The sequence below is a fragment of the Orcinus orca genome, chromosome 12 (genome assembly GCF_937001465.1).
Source record: "Orcinus orca chromosome 12, mOrcOrc1.1, whole genome shotgun sequence".
Taxonomy (NCBI): Eukaryota; Metazoa; Chordata; class Mammalia; order Artiodactyla; family Delphinidae; genus Orcinus; species Orcinus orca.
Genome location: NC_064570.1, coordinates 77,864,267 through 77,886,482, shown reverse-complemented (window position 1 = coordinate 77,886,482; position 22,216 = coordinate 77,864,267).

The following is a 22,216-nucleotide window of genomic DNA, read 5'->3' as shown; positions in this document are numbered from 1 at the left end:
TCCTTCTGGGACCCCTATAATGTGAATGTTGTTGCGTTTAATGTTTTCCCAGATGTCTCTTAGGCTGTCCTCATTTCTTTTCATTCTTTTTTCTTTATTCTGTTCTGCAGCAGTGAATTCCACCATTCTGTCTTCCAGGTCACTTATCCATTCTTCTGCCTCAGTTATTCTGCTATTGATTCCTTCTAGTGTAGTTTTCATGTCAGTTATTGTATTGTTCATCTCTGTTTGTTTGTTCTTTAATTCTTCTAGGTCTTTGTTAAACATTTCTTGCATCTTCTTGATCTTTGCCTCCATTCCTTTTCCGAGGTCCTGGATCATCTTCACTATCATTATTCTGAATTATTTTTCTGGTAGGTTGCCTATCTCCACTTCATTTAGTTGTTTTTCTGAGGTTTTATCTTGTTCCTTCATCTTGTACATAGCCCTCTGCCTTTTCTTCTTTTCTATCTTTCTGTGAATGTGGTTTTTGTTCCACAGGCTTCAGGATTATAGTTCTTCTTGCTTCTGCTGTCTTCCCTCTGGTGGACAAGGCTATCTAAGAGGCTTGTGCAAGTATCCTGATGGGAGGGACTGGTGGTGGGTAGAGCTGACTGTTGCTCTGGTGGGCAGAGTTCAGTAAAACTTTAATCTGTTTGGCTGATGATGGGTGGGGCTGGGTACCCTCCCTGTTGGTTGTTTGGCCTGAGGCAACCCAACAATGGAGCCTACCTGGGGTCTTTTTTGGGGCTAATGGCAGACTCTGGGAGGGCTCACTCCAAGAAGTACTTCCCAGAACTTCTGCTGCCAGTGTCCTTGTCCCCACAGTGAGCCACAGCCGCCTCTGCCTCTGCAGGAGACCCTCCAACAGTAGCAGATATATCTGATTCAGTCTCCCCTGTGGTCACTGCTCCTTCCCCTGGGTCCCAATGCACACACTACTTTGTGTGTGCCCTCCAAGAATGTAGTCTCTGTTTCCCCCACTCCTGCCAAAGTCCTACAATCAAATCCCGCTAACCTTCAAAGTCTGATTCTCTAGGAATTCCTCCTCCTGTTATCAGCCCCCCGGGTTAGGAAGCCTGATGTGGGGCTCAGAACCTTCACCCAGTTGGTGGACTTCTGTGGTATAAGTGTGCTCCAGTTTGTGACTCACCCACCCAGCACTTATGAGATTTGATTTTATTGTGATAGCAACCCACCTACCATCTCATTGCAGCTTCTCCATTGTCTTTGCCTGTGGCTTATCTTTTTTGGTGAGTTCCAGTGTCTTCCTGTCAATGATTGTTCAGCAGTTAGTTGTGATTCCGTTGTTCTCAAAAGAGGGAGTGAGAGCATGTCCTCCTACTCTGCCATCTTGAACCCATCTCCCATGACTCTTTTTGAATTATGGTTTTCTCAGGGTATATGCCCAGTAGTGGGATTGCTGGGTCATATGGTAGTTCTATTTTTAGTTTTTTAAGGAACCTCTATAGTGTTCTCCATAGGGGCTGTATTAATTTACATTCCCACCAAAAATGCAAGAGGGTTCCCTATTCTCCACACCCTCTCCAGCATTTATTGTTTGTTGATTTTTTGATGATAGCCATTCTGACCAGTGGTTTTTTTTAAACTTCTTTATTGGAGTATAATTGCTTTACAACGATGTGTTAGTTTCTACTTTATAGCAAAGTGAATCAGCTATACATATACATATATCCCCATATCTCCTCCTTCTTACATCTTCTTCTCACTCTCCCTATCCCACCCCTCTAGGTGGTCACAAAGCACTGAGCTGATCGCCCTGTGCTATGAGGCTGCTTCCCACTAGCTATCTATTTAACGTTTGGTTGTATATATTAATCCATGCCACTCTCTCACTTGCTCCCAACTTACCCTTCCCCCTCCCCACGTCCTCAAGTCCATTCTCTACATCTGCGTCATTTTTCCTGTCCTGCCCCTATGTTCTTCATAACCATTGTTTTTCCTTTTAGATTCCATATATATATATGTGTTAGCATACAGTATTTGTTTTTCTCTTTCTTACTTACTTCTTTCTGTATGATAGACTCTAGGTCCATCCACCTCACTACAAATAACTCAGTTTCATTTCTGTTTATGGTGGAGTAATATTCCTTTGTGCCACATCTTCTTTATCCATTCATCTGTCGATGGACACTTAGGTTGCTTCCATGTCCTGGCTACTGTAAATAGAGCTGCAGTGAACACTGTGGTACATGACTCTGTTTGAATTATGGTTTTCTCAGGGTATATGCCCAGTAGTGGGACTGCTGGGTCATATGGTAGTTTTATTTTTAGTTTTTTAAGGAACCTCCATACTGTTCTTCATAGTGGCTGTATCAATTTACTTTCCCACCAACAGTGCAAGAGGGTTCCCTTTTCTCCACACCTTCTCCAGCATTTATTGTTTGTAGATTTTTTTTATCATGGCCATTCTGACTGGTGTGAAGTGATACCTCATTGTAGTTTTGATTTGCATTTCTCTAACGATTAGTGAGGTTGAGCATTCTTTCGTGTGTTTGTTGGCTGTCTGTATATCTTCTTTGGAGAAATGTCTACTTAGGTCTTCTGCCAATTTTGGATTGTGTTGTTTGTTTTTTTATATTCAGCTGCATGACCTGCTTATATATTTTGGAGATTAATCCTTTGTCATTTGCTTAATTTGCAAATATTTTCTCCCATTCTGAAGGTTGACTTTTTATCTTGTTTATGGTTTCCTTTGCTGTGCAAAAGCTTTTAAGTTTCATTAGGTCCCATTTGTTTATTTTTGTTCTTATTTTCATTTCTCTAGGAGGTGGGCCAAAAAGGATCTTGCTGTGATGTATGTCATAGAGTGTTATGCCTATGTTTTTCTCTAAGATTTTTATAGTGTCTGACCTTACATTTAGGTCTTTAATCCATTTTGAGTTTCTTTTTGTGTATGGTGTTAGGAAGCATTTTAATTTCATTCTTTTACATGTAGCTGTCCAGTTTTCCCAGCACCAATTATTGAAGAGGCTGTCTTTTCTCCAATGTATATTATTGCCTCCTATATCAAAGATAAGGTGACCATATATGCGGGGGTTTTGTCTCTGGGGTTTCTATCTTGTTCCATTGATCTATTTTTCTGTTTTTGTGCCAGTACCATACTCTCTTGATTACCGTAGCTTTCTAGTATAGTCTGAAGTTAGGGAGCCTGATTCCTCCAGCACCGTTTTTCTTTCTCAAGATTGCTTTGGCTATTTGGGGTCTTTAGTGTTTCCATAGAAATTGTGAAATTTTTTGTTCTAGTTCTCTAAAAATGCCACTGGTTGTTTGATCGGGATTGCATTGAATCTTTAGATTGCTTTGTGTAGCAAAGTCATTTTCACAATATTGATTCTTCCAATCCAAGAACATGGTATATCTCTACATTTGTTTATATTATCTTTAATTCCTTTCATCAGTTTCTTATAATTTTCTGCACACAGGTTTTTGTCTCCTTAGGTAGGTATTTTCCTAGGTATATTATTCTTTTTGTTGCAGTGGTAAATGGGAGTATTTCCTTAATTTCTCTTTCAAATTTTTCATCATTAGTGTATAAGAATGCAAGAGATTTCTGTGCATTAATTTTGTATACTGTTACTTTACCAGATTCATTGATTTGCTCTAGTAGTTTTCTGGTAGCACCTTTAGGATTCTGTATGTATAGTATCATGTCATCTGCAAGCAGTGACAGCTTTACTTCTTCTTTTCGGATTTGATTCCTTTTATTTATTTTTCTTCTCTGATTGCTGTGGCTAAAACTTCCAAAACTCTATTGCATAATAGTGGTGAGAGTGGGCAACCTTGTCTTCTTCCTGATTTTAGAGGAACTGGTTTCAGTTGTTCAACACTGAGAATGATGTTTGCTGTGGGTTTGTCATTTATGGCCTTTATTATGTTGAGGTAAGTTCTCTCTATGCCTTTTTCTGGAGAGTTTTTATCATAAATAGGTGTTGAATTTTGTCAAAATCATTTTCTGTGTCTGTTGAGATTATCATATGGTTTTTTTCCTTCAGTTTGTTAATATGGTGTATCACATTCATTGATTTGCCTATATTGAAGAATCTTTGCATTCCTGGGATAAACCCCTCTTGATCATGGTGTATGATCCTTTTAATTAGAAGACTCAAATCAACAGAATTAGAAATGAAAAAGGAGAAGTAACAACTGACACTGCAGAAATGCAGAGAATCATGAGGGATTTCTACAAGCAACAATATGCCAATAAAATGGACAACCTGAAGAAATTGATGAATTCTTAGAAAAGCACAACCTTCCAAGACCAAACCAGGAAGAAATAGAAAGTATAAACAGACCAATCACAAGTACTGAAATTGAAACTGTGATTAAAAGTCTTCCAACAAACAACATCCCAGGACCAGATGGCTTCACAGGTGAATTTTATCAAACATTTCGAGAAGAGCTAACACCTATCTTTCTCAAATTCTTCCAAAATATAGCAGAGGTACGAACACTCCCAAACTCATTGTACGAGGCCACCATCACCCTGATACCAAAATCAGAAAAGTATGTCACAAAAAAAGGAAACTACAGACCAATATCACTGATGAACATTGATGCAAAACTCCTCAACAAATACTAGCAAACAGAATCGAACAGCACATTAAAATGTATTTTGAATGACACCAAATGAACTGATTTTATCATTAAAAGAAACATTTAGTTTCACTTAAAATTGTCTCATTTTGTCACTTATGGTTTTATCTTCCCAGAACATTTCTATCCCTTGCAATTATTGTATCACATTATAAGATTCTATTTAATAAATTGATTCCTGACTCTAAAATAGAGTGTTGCTATAGTGTCCAGACATTCAATATTTTTGACAGATGTGCTATGTCTATGTAGTGGAATAATATTTCTTGGAGTATTTTTAGGAATGCCTAGATAATGTTTTTTTAAAATACCTCAGGGGGGTTTCCCTGGTGGCACAGTGGTTGAGAATCTGCCTGCCAATACAGGGGACACGGATTCGAGCCCTAGTGTTGGAAGATCCCACATGCCACAGAGCGACTAGGCCCGTGAGCCACAATTGCTGAGCCTGCGCGTCTGGAGCCTTTGGGCTTCCCTGGTGGCGCGGTGGTTGAGAATCTGCCTGCTAATGCAGGGGACACGGGTTCAAGCCCTGGTCTGGGAAGATCCCACATGCCGCAGAGCGACTAGGCCTGTGAGCCACAACTGCTCAGCCTGCGCGTCTGGAGCCTGTGCTCCGCTACAAGAGAGGCCGCGATAGTGAGAGGCCTGCGCACTGTGATGAAGAGTGACCCCCGCTTGCCACAACTAGAGAAAGCCCTCGCACAGAAATGAAGACCCAACACAGCCAAAAATTAATTAATTAATTAATTAATAAAAAAAAAAAGCCAAGCATTTGAAGCCCTTTTAAAAAAATAAATAAAATGAAATACCCCAGTGATTTGAAGAGGGCAACAATTACCTAATGGATGCTTAGAACCATATGTGGTTAAAAATAAATCCTCCATTATTAATAGTAGTGTTAATGTTACAAAAATTAAATTATAACTACCAAAAGCCAATATTTTCTAAAAATTGAAATTCTAAGAAATATTTTTTTTTATTTTAAGGTTGCATTTTTGGTTGATATGTAAATAGGTCAATATAATTTGTTCAAAATCAATGAGTATAATATATTCATAATTTCATAAGTAATTAGATGTTCATTCAAGAATATACAAGTCATCAAGTTAAAGTGTAAGATAAATATATTTTTAAAACTTATTTCTACATATAATCAAGGATTACATTCAATCTCTCATTCTTTTCTTGTTAAGAAGTTGTAGTAGAGTGATTAATTTCACTTTATTTTATTTACTTTTGCTTGATTGTATTGTATTTCAAACTTGCTACGAATTCTTATGGCAGTACACACAGTGTTCCCTCTCCACTTTCTATACCAGAATGATACAGAACTGTCATCTTCTGTGTAGTTTTCTGAGAAATTAGGTAACTGGCACCAGGCTTGAACACTTTCAAATTACTGGAAGTCCTCAAGAGTTCAATTCCACACCTGCAATCCAATTCAGAAGTCCAGGGTTAACTTGTGTCAGCCACTAAGGTACTGATAGAATTAGGGACATCCTGTCAACAAATCACTGTTGCTGACATCTCCACTTCATAGTTCCTAATCCTTTTCCATAGTATTCTGATCTTTATGCTATCTGAAACTGGTAAGCTGACTGTGGATACTGGAAATATATTACAGGAGCTAGACTGAAATCAGAAGGGCAGTGTCCAATCTTGGCTCCAACACTTATTTATTAATTATGTGATCTTGGACAAGTTTCTTAACTTTCTTAACTTCTCTTAGCCTTATTTATCTGTAAGATCAGAATATCAATACCAGTATCACAGGGTTATTGGAAAGCTTAAAAGAACAAAAACTTCTATAAAGCAATTAGGACAATGAATAGCATCATTCTTTAAAATGTATACTTCAAAACATTATGAACTCTATTATTTTTAAGAGTTTTTCTGAGTAAGCACACGATTTTTTTTTTTTGGAAACACATTATGAGAACTTTCTTTTGCTAAAGTAATTGATCTGTGATTCTGTATGAGCAATATTGTCCATTCAGTAAACATCTGCTGAGTGCCTACTCCATGCCAAGCAACACACTATGGGAATCTGCTGAGATGTGTTTCAATAGTAAAACATGAAATTACCCTTAAATTCAAATGATACCTAAAAGTACAAGCAGACCAAAAGTAGTGTGTGAGAAGGTACTGTTTCCTTGCTCTTTCAAGAGGAGAATGGGAGGTTGTTTCTTTCTCATTTGAGAAGACATCTACAGAGATGCATGCTCTCAGAGGTGGCACTCATGGTCCCACCTCTAAAGGAAACTGCATGGAATTCGACAACAGGTCAGAGGTTTACAAGCTTGGGAATCCAACATGGAATCTAGATGGCCAGTTTGAGTGGTGAAGTGGAAATGATGAAGAATCATGAAACAAGATACAATGTCATGTGAAAAAGTCCATAGCATGGAAGTATCTCTGCTTTGGTTATAACAATATTTAGGTATGGACAAACTAGAAAAAAGAAAAATGAGAACTGTTGATATGTCAGAATGAGGACGATGTGAGTAAATTTTTCTCCTATTTGATATCCTTTACTGTTGCAATAATGTTACCTAGGCAATAAAGTCAAGTTAAGAGAAACCAAAAATAAAGACTAAAAAGTTTTTAAAAATGTAAAACTACCATGGGCAAGTAAAAATTTTCAAATTGAAATGAAGCACTATTTATTTAAAGCATTGTCTTGAAATACCATCCAAAGCAATCCTTAACATATGGAAACTCAACCTGTAGATAAAAACAACATTAATTAATTAAACAGAATCTATCCTTTACTACTCACCTCTCCTCCTCCCCATTGTAGAACTTTTTCTCTCTACAGCGAGATCTCAGGTGTCCAAGGTTCTGCCCCTTCTTTCTCCTCTTCCTGAGGCAGTCATTTGCCACCAGAGTTCCGTATCACTTCTGAAACCCACATCTCCCAAGGGATTAGGACTTAGAAAAACCATCAATGCAAAGTTAGGTCTAATGAAATAGAGTTAGACATCTGTGCACTAGCTTGGTACTACCTCTCATTTGTAACTTTATTTTATGAAAAATTATATTTAGCAGGTAAATTTTCCTATAAACTTTTAAGTTTCAAATGAAATTTAAGAACAAAATCTATTCTTACCTTTGTCCTGAAAGACAGAGATTTTGCAAGTTTGGTTGCAGACAAACTCAGTAAAGCAAGTCACATAAAATTTTTGATTTCCCTGTGCCTATAAAAGTTATGTTTACACTATACTGTAACATAAGTATGCAATAGGATTATGTTTAAAATAACCATGTACATACCTTAATTTAAAACTACTTTATTGCTAAAAAATGCTAACCACCTCCTGAACCCTCTGAAAGTCATAATCTTTTTGCTGGTGGAGAGTCTTACTTGGATATTGATGGCTGCTGACTGATCACGGTGGTGGTTGCTAAAGGTAGGGGCGACTGGGGCAATTTCTTAAGATAATATCACAACAAAGTTTGTCACATTGATTGACTCTTCTTTCCATGAATGATTTCTCTGTAGCATGCAATGTTGTTTGATTGTATTTACTCACAGAAGAACTTCTTTCAAAATTGGAGTAAGTCTTCTCAAACCCTGCTGCTGCTTTATCAACTAAGTCTGTGTAATATTCTAAATCCTTTGTTGTCATTTCAACAGTCTTCACACTGTCTTCACCAGGAGTAGATTCCATGTCAAAAAATCACTTTCTTTGCTCATCTGTAAGAGCAGCTCGTCATCCATTCAAGTTTTATCATGAGACTGCAGCAATTCAGTCACATCTTTAAGCTCGACTTTGAATTCTAGTTCTCTTGCTGTTTCCACCACCTCCTTAATTACTTCCTCCACTGAAGTCTTGACCCACTCAAAGTCATCTTGGAGGTTTGAAATCAACTTCTTCCAAATTCCTGTTAATGTTGATATTTTAATCTCTTCCCATGCATCACAAATCTTCTTAGTGGCACCTAGAATGTTGAAGCCTTTCTAGAAGGTTTTCAATTGACTTTGCTCACATCCATCGGAAGAATCATTATCTCTGATAGTTATAACATTACAAAATATATTTCTTGAATAAAAGACTTGAAAGTCAAAATTACTCCTTCCTTCATGGATGTAGTATTAGCAGACATGAAAACAACATAAATCTTGTTGTATACCTCCACCAGAGCTCTTGGGTGACCAGGTGCATTGTCAGTGAGCAGATTTATTTTGAAATAAATCTTTTTTCCTGAGCAGTAAGTCTCAATAGTGGGCTTAAAATATTCAGTAAATCATGTTGTAAACCTATGTGTTGTCATCCAGTTTTGTAGTTCCATTTATAGAGCACAGTTAGAGTAGATTTAGCATAATTGTTAAGGGCCCTAGGATTTTTAAAAAGAAAAATGATCATTGGCTTCAACTTCAAGTCACCAGCTGCATGAGCCTCTGACAAGAGAGTCAGCCTGTCCTTTGAAGCTTTGAACCCAGTCATTGACTTCTCCTCTCTAGCTATGAAAGTCCTAGATGGCATCTTCTTTCAATATAAGGCTGTTTCATCTACATTGAAAATTTGTGGTTTGGTATAGCCACCTACATTAATGATCTTAGCTAGATCTTCTGGATAACTTGCTGCAGCTTCTACATCAGCTGCTTCACCTTGCACTTTTATGTTATGGAGATGGATTCTTTCCTTAAACCTCATGAATCAACCTCTTCTGGGTTCAAACTTTTCTTCTGACACTTCCTCACCTCTCTCATCCTTCATAGAATTGAAGAGAGTTAGGGTCTTGCTCTGGATTAGGCTTTGGCTTAAGGGAATATTGTGGCTGGTTTGATCTTCTATCCAGACCATTAAAACTTTCTTCATATCAGCAATATGGCTGTTTCACTTTCTTATCATTCGTGAGTTCACTGGAGTAGCATTTTTCATTTCCTTCAATAACTTTTTCTTTGCATTCACAACTTGATTAACTGGTGAAAGAGGCCTAGCTAACAGTGTATCTCAGTTTTTGAAATGCCTTCTTTACTAAGTTTAATCATTTCTAGCTTTTGATTTAAAGTAAGAGATATGTGAATCTTCCTTTCACTCAAACACTTAGAGACCATAGAAGAGTTATTAATTGGAATAATTTCAATGTTTCTGTGTTTCAGGGAATAGGAAGGCCCAAGGAGAGGGAGAGAGGTGGAGAAATGGCCAGTCAGTGGAGCAATCAGAACACACACATTTATCAATTAAGTTCAACATCTTATATGGGTGTGGTTCACGGCACCCCAAAACAATGACAGTGGTAACATCACTGATCATCATCATTGATCACAGATGACCATGACTAATATAATAAAATGAAAAAGTTTGAAATATTGCAGGAATTAACAAAATATGACACAGTGTGTCATATATGAAGTGAATAAATGCTGCTGGACGTGGGGTTGCCATAAACCTTCAATTTGTGAAAAACACAGTATCTGTGAAGCCTGATAAAGTGAAGCACAATAAAACAAGGTATGCCTGTACTATATAACGCTCGTATTCAGACATTTCACATAAAAGTCATATAATTACAGGCAACTGATCAATAAGTAAATCAGCCTCTATTAGTACTCATGAAATCCTGAATATTAGCACTTTTAAATTGAGTTGTTCTCTTTCTAAACTTAAGGAAGATTTAGCATCGTAAGCCATCACATAGAGACCAACATCTGTACTTCTGAGAGATATGGTAAATGACAGGGTCCACGCATTTCCACCAGAATGCTGAGTTCTAGCAGAACAGGATGACACTCCCTGTTCTCATATAAATACAAGAATGATAGCTTTGTTTTATGTCTTTTGAGTTATAGGGAAGGGAGGACTATATGGGGAAATGACTTAATCTAGATTGTCAGCAAAGTCATAGCGTTGCAAGGTCCTTTATATGATGTTTCACTGGACTAAAACATTTTGGAAACTAATTCATCTGTGCTCCATTTTTTGTTTTATAACTTTCGATAACCTAGGTACTTAAAAAAGAAGTTAGTATATAATGTGGCAATAGCTACCTTTTACCTGCTAAAAACAATGTCTTGGGAAAAATGCAAAAGAAAAAATTCAACTGGAGCTTTTATTAATGATATTTCTCCAGAAATTCAGATACCAATCCATTCTGGAAACTCCTCCAACCTAAGTTTCACTAGCATTTTTATTCCTAGAACATTATTATGTATTTCCTCATGCAAGGTTATATAATTGCTCCCGAAGTGTTCTCTATCTGTGTATTTCATCTGTCAAATTATATTGTTGTTTCCTCTCAGGGAGTGAGCATGTCTTTTCTTTTGCACGCCTCCTTTGAAATCGTTCTTAAGTGGTTTAACTACAAAGTAATGCACAGAAAAAATGGTCATATAGTTTACACAGTTTTACTACCACAAATAAAGTATTTATTTCCAAAGAAACCAAATTGCTTAATTTAGATAGCTGTCTCTGATGAAATGAGTGGCTATTTTACTTATTAATAATATGTGTGCCATGACATCTGCTCTGTGCTACCCTCCATGTGTTGCATGCACAGGCTGGCCCCAGGCATGGTGAGCTGCCCAGATTCCCTCTCCAGGACTGAGGCCCTCAGTGTTGCCTGCTGATGGTACAAACATGAAGCCCTCTCTAGAAGTTTTCCTAGACCATGAGGAACTGCCTGGCTGAAGGCCAGGAGCAGCCTTTACCTTCCTCCTCAAATAATGACAACTGTGAAGAGCCATACCTGCTCCCATGAGCCCAGTGGAGCCAGCTAAGACCTCTTTTGAATCTGCATCACAGCTCAACCCTCCCTCTGCCCACGCCTGGCTCCCTCATGCCCTTACAGGAGTAATCCCAAGGCATTACTCAATAACGCCTGCACACAAACCTCGTCTCATGTCTGCTGCCTGAGAACTCAACCTGGGACCTTCCTCCCTCAGGAAGGAAAAGAAAGTGATCTGAGAGAAAGTATAATATGGGAAAGAAAAATAATTTGTTCACAGGCACACTTTGCTTCCAAAATACCTGCATCTGGTATTCTGTGTTTCCTTAAGTGAAAAAGAGCAGCAGCTAGGAGGTTTTAATCCTTTTATTTCTCCTGTTGATGGCTCAGTCCAGGCACTCCCTTGTCAGGAATTTAAACTATGTGAATCCATTAAACAGGACTTTAGAAACTCCTTACCCATGATGTATGTGCCAAAACAAATGTACTGCTAACCATCAAGCAGAGCTAATGGATATCTAATGGGACATTTAAAGCATTATTATATGATGAAATAGAAAAATCTATAGTAAAAGAAATCGGTAATACTTCCCTTTGTCCTATGTGCAGCATAACTCAGAGTTTGGTATGAAAATACAGATATATCCATTTATTTTTCCAGTTAATTTCTCAAACTCCAAATTGTCCTTATTAGCAGGAAGCCCAATGTCTCAATTCTGAGGCTGGAAAGGAATTCAAAGAGAAGTTAAACTCTGATGTTTTATTCCTTAACAAAAATTTGAAACAAATAGGATAAGATAGTAATATGTGTTAATTCTGAGCAGATGTATATGTATATTTGTATTACTTTCAGTACTTTTCCATATTTATGAAAATTTTCACAGAAGATAGATGAATAACCTTACAGTCAGTAGAATAAATAAAATCTTGATTCACTAGGTACCCAACAGCATATGGAAGAGACAGTTTGATTTATCTTAAATTCATTTATTTGAGAATCAGTTCAAACCCCACCCCCCCAAGCAGCGGTTGCCTAGCTCTGGGCACTGCCAACATGTCACTACGGTAAGTCCCCTACATACAAATGAGTTCCGTTCTGAGAGCGTGTTCATTAAGTCCCATTTGTTTGTTAAGTCCAACAAAGTTAGCCTAGGTACCCAAATAACATAATCAGCTATATAGTACTGCACTGTAATAGGTTTATAATACTTTTTGCACAAATAATACATAAAAAAACAAAGAAACACAAAAAATAAAACATTTTTAATCTTACAGGACAGTACCTTGAAAAGTAGAGTAGTACCAGCTACATCACACCTGCTTTTACGCTTGCTTCTGGACATCCTGGGCTTGAAATAAAAGTACTGTACTACTGTACTCTATACAGTACTGTACAGTAAAGTACACAAAAGCACAATCACTTGTAGAGGATGCACACACGTGACAATGTGCGCCAGACACATGAACTAACTTATGTGACTGGACATGCAAATGTATGTTCACATCTTTGAACGTTCACAACTTGAAGGTTCGTATGTAGGGGATTTACTGTACTGTGTCCCAGACAGTGGCTATGTCCCCTCTCTCTGACTTGGTGGCTGAGACATATCTGTTCTCTATTTGCCAATCACCCCAGGTACCTCTTCGTATTCATCTGAACTACGACTTCACACAGGATTCACTCTCGGTCATGAGAGTCCCCCACTCAGAATTAAGTCCTAGGAGTTGTTTGCATTTACCCACTCTTTCCTTGCTTCCTCTTCATCTTGCTTTTTGGCAGTCCTCAATTTTCACATCAGGGCCAATGTTTCCCTGTTTTTATCTACTCAAATCTCTCTAGAGATCCAATCAGCAAGTTTAGAAGTGTGCAAATGTCCTGATAATAAAAAAGAGATGTTAACAAGTCTTTATAAAGAGAAACCATGAAAACACGAAGGGGAACAGGTAGAGTCATGCTTTCTTTGTGCAGAACGCGGGGACCTGGCATTTAAATTTATCTGGAATATGTCCCACAACCTAAAAATTGAGACAAAAAATAAAATAAAAAAGCGTCTGAAAAGTGTAGAGAACATCAAGTCCACAGATTAAGTCACATATTAAGTTTGCTTAGAGGAGCATCCTTCAGGCCTGAATTCAGAAAGTGTTTGCCTTATTTTAGATACAATTTTACTAAGCCTGGTAATCTGGGTTTCATGCTCTCTGAATATAAATTAAATTGGATGAGTCAACAAGGACTTATAATAATAACTAGACGAAGGAGAAGAGGCTAAAGTTTTCTGAAAATCAATAATAGGAATTTCAAAATAATAATAATAATGTGGAGTCACTTAATATAGAGACTCACGGTTTTAAAAAACTGAGTAGACTTAAAGACCTCTCTGTATCGTGCCACGGTATAATAGTAATAATGTCATAAAGAAAAAATTAAGTCCTGTAAAGATAGTGATTAACAAATCAAAAAAAAAAGAGTCTAAAGTACATATTAGAAAGCTTTCTATCCATCCAAAATGACAGAATTAAAATATTTATTTAAAGCTGTCTAGGAAACTGGGCTACAGAGCAGTTCTTCCAATTCAAATCTAAGTGTGTCATTTCTGTGCTTAGTGTTTTACTTTGGTTTCTATTTCCACAACCATGGTCTCCAAAGAGGGGTGTATGTACCTCAGGGGGGAAAAGACAATCTTTTGGAGTGAAGGAAGAAAATATTGAATTTTTTGCATTCATTACACTGTATTAAGAAAAAGAAATTCACTACACTCTGTTGATATGTAATATACAGGTGGACCCTGGTGCCCTCCTTCAGTTCCACTGATAATAAATGGTCACATAAAGAATTCAGAAGCAAGAGTTGGGTGCCCCAGTGCAGTTTATGATGACACCCTCACTCTTTCATTTACTTTCAAAGTATTGCAATGTACTGCAGTTTATATGAATCAGCAAGTGAATGTATCATTTATATTATTTAGTTTTGACTAAATCTCAGAAAATGAGCGAGTTGCTTAAGAACACTCCCCCAAAGAAACCATTGATTGAAGACAATAATATAAGCAAAGAGAGCAATTAAAAAATTACAGAGCTGAGACATCTTCTTCCCTTCACACAAACTTTCTCCCAGCCACATCGCAAGGTAAAGAGAAGGGTGACCTAATAAGAGTTGAGAAGATGGTTGGCAAAAAAGTTCAAAATTATCAAGAAGATTATTAAATATACTGATTAACATCTACCATTATTATAGATGAACCTCAAAGTATGTTTCATACCTAAAGATATCAGCTAATGATAATATAAAGCTATCCCAATTAGCAAAACCCTTCAAACTCCATTTTATTTCATCTTTAGCACATCCTCTTGAAAATTCTATTTTTATTTGTGCTTAGTAATGTGTCTCATTCACTGAACGGCTATTTATTGAGCCCTCTTGTGCCAGGTACTGTTATGGACACTTGAAAGATATCAATAAGTAAGAGAGATGTTTTTTAAAACTGCCCTTATGGAGGTCACAGACAATTAAATAAATAAATAGACATACAGATATTGAATGAGTGCTTTTTTTTTAACAAATTGTATGTGTAAAAACTAAAAAGTTTGTATAACACTGGTATCCAAAAAAATGTCTTACATGGCATGCAAGAACCTTCCTACATGTGTGACTTTAATTCTTGCCATGTGTAGTATCAAACTTCACTCCCCTGTAATTGTGACATATTTACATTTCTTCAAATATTTCATTATACTACTCCTCTCCTCAGTGTTTTATTGTCTCTCTTCACTCTGACCAAAGTAATTTGTCTACCCTTTATTTCCTGGCCATCTTGTTTCTCATGTCTCCTTTATATCCTTCAAACTAAGTTCACTCCCCCTTCTCTATGGAACCTCATGTGGTTGTTCTCCAGAATGAATCAGTCCTTTCTTATGCCCTCCATTACTGTACCTTGTGTCGAAGTCCATTATTGCAATTTTCACATTGTTCTGACCCAATTTTTGACATACTCATGATATTTCCTCAAAGGAGAGATTACATCTTATCCTTTGTTCTATCTCCAGGCCTAGTACCATATCTAGTTAGCACACAGTAAGCCCTATAAAATATTTTAAGAGAACTGTAAACTAATCTCAAAATAGTTTTCAGATAACTAAAGTTTCACTTTTTCATTTCATCAAAAAAAATTAATTAAGGGACAAGCTTTGCTGGTATTCCAAGAGAATATGTGTCTGGTCAACATGAAGTTAATAACAGTTATTTGTATCATATGCTGTCTTGATTTTACAATGTCTAAAAGCATTATCCTGATTCCTGTTTAGCAATGTTTGTTCCACAAACAAAATGGTTGTAAATCTGTAAGGTAGACTAATCTGCTAACATTGTTTGAACAAAATTGCTAGAAGTTGCCTGTAATTTTTTTCACTTCCAGGAAGCAAATTGAATTAGAGAGACAGTGTGATCCCAGGAGTATCTCACTTCCTTATTAATTTTACTGAAAAGTTACTGTGAAAACTAAAGAACACACTAAAGACTAAAGAATACACATATTATAGCCATGAATACTGGTAATGTATGTAGAATTGCAGGAACCCAAGTTGTGTAGTCTTCAAAACACCAAATAAATTTCAACTACCAAGGTTTTCATTTGGCATTTTCATTAGCTGTTTCTTGCCTCTGGCTAAATTGTCCATTTTATGGCCTTTGTTCTTACATGCCATCTTGTACTACATGCAAAATGGATTTCAAAAGACTCCAGTGATCTATGTTCCAAGGAAGAAAACACTGTGGGTGAGCCATTAAAGAATTTAGGGATGAACTTTACCTGGTAATTTTAGCCACTTAATGCCACATCCACAAATGAGAGAAAGAGAGAGAGAGAGAATATTAAAGAGGTTCAGCTGCAACTATGATTGCAATAAAAAATATGCAGAAAGCAACAGGAAATGCCTAACAGAAAATATGCAAAGGCACAACTTCTTTTGTTTTCATTATTTTGACAATAAATCTTAATATTTTCCAGAAATTTGGATGGATATGATAAAAAACTATGTTTATAATAATGTGATTAGGTTTGCTAAATTAAGAACAGCAAGAAGGTCATGTATCCTCTGCTATTTTGGGAAACAGTGAACAACTAAAAAGACTGATATCTATAGAAATTCTGTTGGTCCCATTAATTCTTATTATAATTGAAATAAGGGAAAGCTTACATGTTCTATAAGATCATTTTGCCTAAGCTACCTTAATCATTTTCTTACTGGTATTGACTAAGTTCCATTGCTTTCTTAAAACCCTTTTTAATGCAACATTTTTTATGTTCTATATCCACATCTAAAATATGAATCTTCTACTTTTGACTTCAGTGTTGGGTACTTTGGCTTAATCAGACATGGTATTTTAATCATTTATCATCTGGTTTATTACTATATGATAAACCTTAGCAAGAATTTTTTTTCCTGAAATTGACCTTTTATTGTGGTCCAAGTACAGAATTACCAAACTGTTCTTTGTTAAATATGTAAAAACAAAATTAAAACCAATATTATAGTTGATGATACAAATAAATCTACATGTGCTTTTGTACTGAATTATGTGGACGTAAAAGAAAAACACAAGTGGTGGCTACCATAATAACTTAAATCAGTGGCTTTTATGCATTTTTTTCCTTTGACAGATTTCTTTCATTATATGACATCTGATGTCAAAGGCTACTGAATAAAATAGATCAAAGTGAAGCTCCTCTGGTAGAACCCGACTTTATGGGGTCAGAGCTCTTTCTCCTGGCACCTCTCCCTTGTCCCAACCGTGTCCCCCAAGGCACTGCCACAGAAGCTCTATGCTTCTAGAAATTCCCGATGTCAAAACTGTGGTTTTAAAGTATAAGATCCTTTAGAAGAATGGAATATTACTTCTAGAAAACTAATGTGCCAGTTATTTCATACATATATTCTTATTTCACCCTTGAATCAACCCTGTAGATGGGATATTTATTCCTACATTACATCTATGGTAGCTGAAATTCAACACAATGAAGCCATTTACCTGGGCATTTATGCTGCCCATGAGTGGTAGAGTTGAGGTTTCCGTTCATATCTGTCCATTCCAAAAGCTGACATTTTTTTACTTTATCATCTGCATTTCCTTAAAAAAATAAAAGGGTGGGAGAGAGACAACGTGCTGTGATTAGACCCTCTTATGAGAATTTGGCATTAGATATATATTAAAAAAAGAAAAAAGGATTTGCTGTTCTCTAGATTAAAGACACCAAATTACTAAGTTGGTAGTTGAGCAGTTTGCTCTTTTCGGGTCAAAAGAATGGTCACAGGGTAAATGGTTTCTTTTGAGCCAAAACCTATATGTGCCCAGAAGTGTGCTGGGCCCTGCCCAGGGGTGTGATGGTGGAGAACAATTTTTTCACTGCTAAACTGGGAGGGAAATGTTGACCAGTGGATTCCCAAGCCTGGTTGACTTTTAAAATTATGTGGGGAAGTTTCTAAACAAAATGATACCTTCATCCCACTCAAGGATTCTGATAATTGGTGGGGGTGGTGATCTGGGCTTTGGTGTTTTTAAAAGTGATTTATCGAGTAGTCAGAACTGATGTCAAGAAAGTGCTCTGGGGAGGAGCTTCAAGATGGCGGAAGAGCAAGACGTGGAGATCACCTTCCTCCCCACAAAGACATCAGAAATACATCTACATGTGGAACAACTCTTACAGAACACCTACTGAACGCTGGCAGAAGACCTCACACCTCCCAAAAGGAAAGAAACTCCCCCACGTACCTGGGTAGGGCACAAGAAAAAAGAATAAACAGAGACAAAATAATAGGGACGGGACCTGCACCAGTGGAAGGGAGCCGTGAAGGAGGAAAGGTTTCCACACACTAGGAGCCCCTTCGCTGGCGGAGACGGCGGGTGGCGGAGGGGGGAAGCTTCGGAGCCACGGAAGAGAGCGCAGCCACAGGGGTGCGGAGGGCAAAGCGGAGAGATTCCTGCACAGAGGATCGCTGCTGACCAGCACTCACCAGCCCGAGAGGCTTGTCTGCGCACCTGCCGGGGCGGGCGGGGCTGGGAGCTGAGGCTCGGGCTTCTGTCGGAGGGCAGGGAGAGCACTGAGGTTGGCGGCGTGAACACAGCCTGCAGGGGGTTAGTGCACCACGGCTGGCCGGTAGGGAGTCCGGGAAAAACTCTGGACCTGCAGAAGAGGCAAGAGACCATTGTTTCAGGATGCACGAGGAGAGGGGATTAAGAGCACCACCTAAACGAGCTCCAGAGACAGGCGCGAGCCACAGCTAACAGGGCGGACCCCAGAGATGGGCATGAGATGCTAAGGCTGCTGCTGCCGCCACCAAGAAGCCTGTGTGCAAGCACAGGTCACTCTCCACACCTCCTCTCCCAGGAGCCTGTGCAGCCCACCACTGCCAGGGTCCCGGGATCCAGGGACAACTTCCCCGGGAGAATGCACGGCGCGCCTCAGGCTACTGCAACGTCACGCCGGCCTCTAACACTGCAGCCTCGCCCCACATCCATACCCCTCCCTCCCCCCGGTCTGAGTGAGCCAGAGCCCCCCAATCAGCTGTTCCTTTAACCTCGTCCTGTCTGAGCGAAGAACAGACCCCTCAGGCAGCCTACATACAGAGGCGGGGTCCAAATCCAAAGCTGAACCCCGGGAGCTGTGCGAACAAAGAAGAGAAAGGGAAATCTCTCCCAGCAGCCTCAGGAGCAGCAGACTAAATCTCCACAATCAACCTGATGTACCCTGCATCTCTGGAATACCTGAATAGACAAGGAATCATCCCAAATTGAGGTGGTGGACTTTGGGAGCAAAGATATATATATTTTTTTTCTCTTTTTCTCTTTTGTGAATGTGTATGTGTATGCTTCTGTGTGTGATTTTGTCTCTATAGCTTTGCTTTTGCTTTTACCATTTGTCCTGTGGTTCTGTCTATCCATTTTTTTTTTTATATATAGTTCTTTAGCACTTGTTACCATTGGTGGATTTGTTTTTTGGTTTGGTTGCTCTCTTCTCTCTTTTTTTCTTCTTTTTCTTATTACTTAAAAAATATTTATTATTGTTAATTATTTTTTACTTTAATAACTTTATTGTATTTTATTTTGTTTCTTTCTTTCTTTTTTCTCCCTTTTATTCTGAACCATGTGGATGACAGGGTCTTGGTGCTCCGGTCAGGAATCAGGGCTGTTTCTCTGAGGTGGGAGAGCTGAGTTCAGGACATTGGACCACCAGAGAACATCCAGCTCCATGTCAAATGAAATGGCAAAAATATCCCAGAGATCTCCATCTCAACGCCAAGACCCACCTCCAATCAACGACCAGCAAGCTACAGTACTGTACACCCTATGCCAAACAACTAGCAAGACAGGAACACAACCCCACCCATTATCAGAGAGGCTGCCTAAAATCATAATAAGGTCACAGACACCCAAAAACACACCACCGGACGAGGTCCAGCCCACCAGAAAGACAAGATCCAGCCTCATCCACCAGCACACAGGCACTAGTCCCCTCCACCAGGAAGCCTACACAACCCACTGAACCAAACTTAGCCACTGGGGGCAGACACCAAAAACAACGGGAACTACGAACCTGCAGCCTGCAAAAAGGAGACCCCAAACACAGTAAGATAAGCAAAATGAGAAGGCAGAGAAAAACACAGCTGATGAAGGAGCAAGGTTAAAACCCATCAGGCCTAACAAATGAAGAGGAAATAGGTAGTCTACCAGAAAAAGAATTCAGAATAATGATAGCAATGATGATCCAAAATCTTGGAAATAGAATGGAGAATTCTATTTCCATAGAATAGAAATAGAAATAGAAAGAAATTCTATTTCTTTTACAAGAAATGTTTAACAAGGACCTAGAAGAAATAAAGAGCAAACAAAAAATGATGAACAACACAATAAGTGAAATTAAAATTCTCTAGAAGGAATCAATAGCAGAATAACTGAGGCAGAAGAATGGATAAGTGACCTGGAACAAAAAATAGTGGAAATAGCTACTGCAGAGGATAATAAAGAAAAAAGAATGAAAAGAATTGAGGACAGTCTCAGAGACATCTGGGACAACATTAAACACACCAACATTCAAATTATATGGGTCCAAGATGAAGAGAAAAAGAAAGGGACTGAGAAAATATTTGAAGAGATTAGAGTTGAAAACTTCCCTAATATGGGAAAGGAAATAGTTAATCAAGTCCAGGAAGCACAGAGAGTCCCATACAGGATAAATCCAAGGAGAAACACGCCAAAACACATATTAATCAAACTATCAAAAATTAAATACAAAGAAAAAATATTAAAAGCAGCAAGGTAAAAACAACAAATGATATACAAGGGAATCCCCATAAAGTTAACAGCTGATCTTTCAGCAGAAACTCTGCAAGCCAGAAGGGAGTGGCAGGACATATTTAAAGTGATGAAAGGGAAAAACCTACAACAGAGATTACTCTACCCAGCAAGGTTCTGATTCAGATTTGATGGAGAAATTAAAACCTTTACAGACACGCAAAAGCTAAGAGAATTCAGCACCACCAAACCAGCCTTACAGCAAATTGTAAAGGAACTTCTCTAGGCAGGAAACAGAAGAGAAGGAAAAGACCTACAATAACAAACCCCCCAAAATTAACAAAATCATAATAGGAACATACATATTGATCATTACCTTAAATGTAAATGGACTAAATGCACCAACCAAAAGATATAGACTGGCTGAGTGGATACAAAAACAAGACATATATATATATATATGCTATCTACAACAGACCCACTTCAGACCCATGGACACATACAGTCTGAAAGTGAGGGGATGGAAAAAGATATTCCATGCAAAAGGAAATAAGAAGAAAGCTGAAGTAGCAATTCTCATATCAGATAAAATAGACTTTAAAATAAAGAGTATTACAAGAGACAAAGAAGGACACTACATAATGATCAAGGGATCAATCTAAGAAGAACATATAACAATTGTAAATATTTATGCACCCAACGTAGGAGCACGTCAATACATAAGGCAAATACGAACAGCCATAAAAGGGGAAATCGACATTAACACAATCATAGTAGGGATTTTAACACCCCACTTTCACCAATGGACAGATCATCCAAACTGAAAATAAATAAGGAAACACAAGTTTTAAATGACACATTAAACAAGATGGACTTAATTGATATTTATAGGACATTCCATCCCCAAAAAACAGTATACACGTTCTTCTCAAGTACTCATGGAACATTCTCCAGGATAGACCATACCTTGGGTTACAAATCAAGCCTGGGTACATTTAAGAAAATTAAATTTGTATCAAGTATCTTTTCTGACCACAACACTATGAGACTAGATATCAATTAAAGGAATTATCTGTAAAAAATACAAACACCTGGAGGCTAAACAACACATTACTAAATAACCAAGAGATCACTGAAGAAATCAAAGAGGAAATCAAAAAATACCTAGAAACAAATGACAATGAAAACACAATGACCCAAATCCTACGGGATGCAAAAAAAGCAGTTCTAAGAGGGAAGTTTATAGCAATACAATCCTACCTTAAGAAACAAGAAATCTCAAATAAACAACCTAACCTTACACCTAAAGCAATTAGGGAAAGAAGAACAAAGAAACCCCAAAGTTAGCAGAAGGAAAGAAATCATACCAATCAGATCAGAAATAAATGAAAAAGAATTGAAGGAAACAATAACAATGATCAGTAAAACTAAAAGCTGGTTCTTTGAGAAGATAAACAAAATTGGTAAACCATTAGCCAGACTCATCAAGAAAAAAAGGGAGAAGACTCAAGTCAATAGAATTAGAAATGAAAAAGGAGAAGTAACAACTGACACAGCAGAAATACAAAGGATCATGAGAGATTACTACAAGCAACTATATGCCATAAAATGGACAACCTGGAAGAAATGGACAAATTCTTAGAAAAGCACAACCTTCCGAAT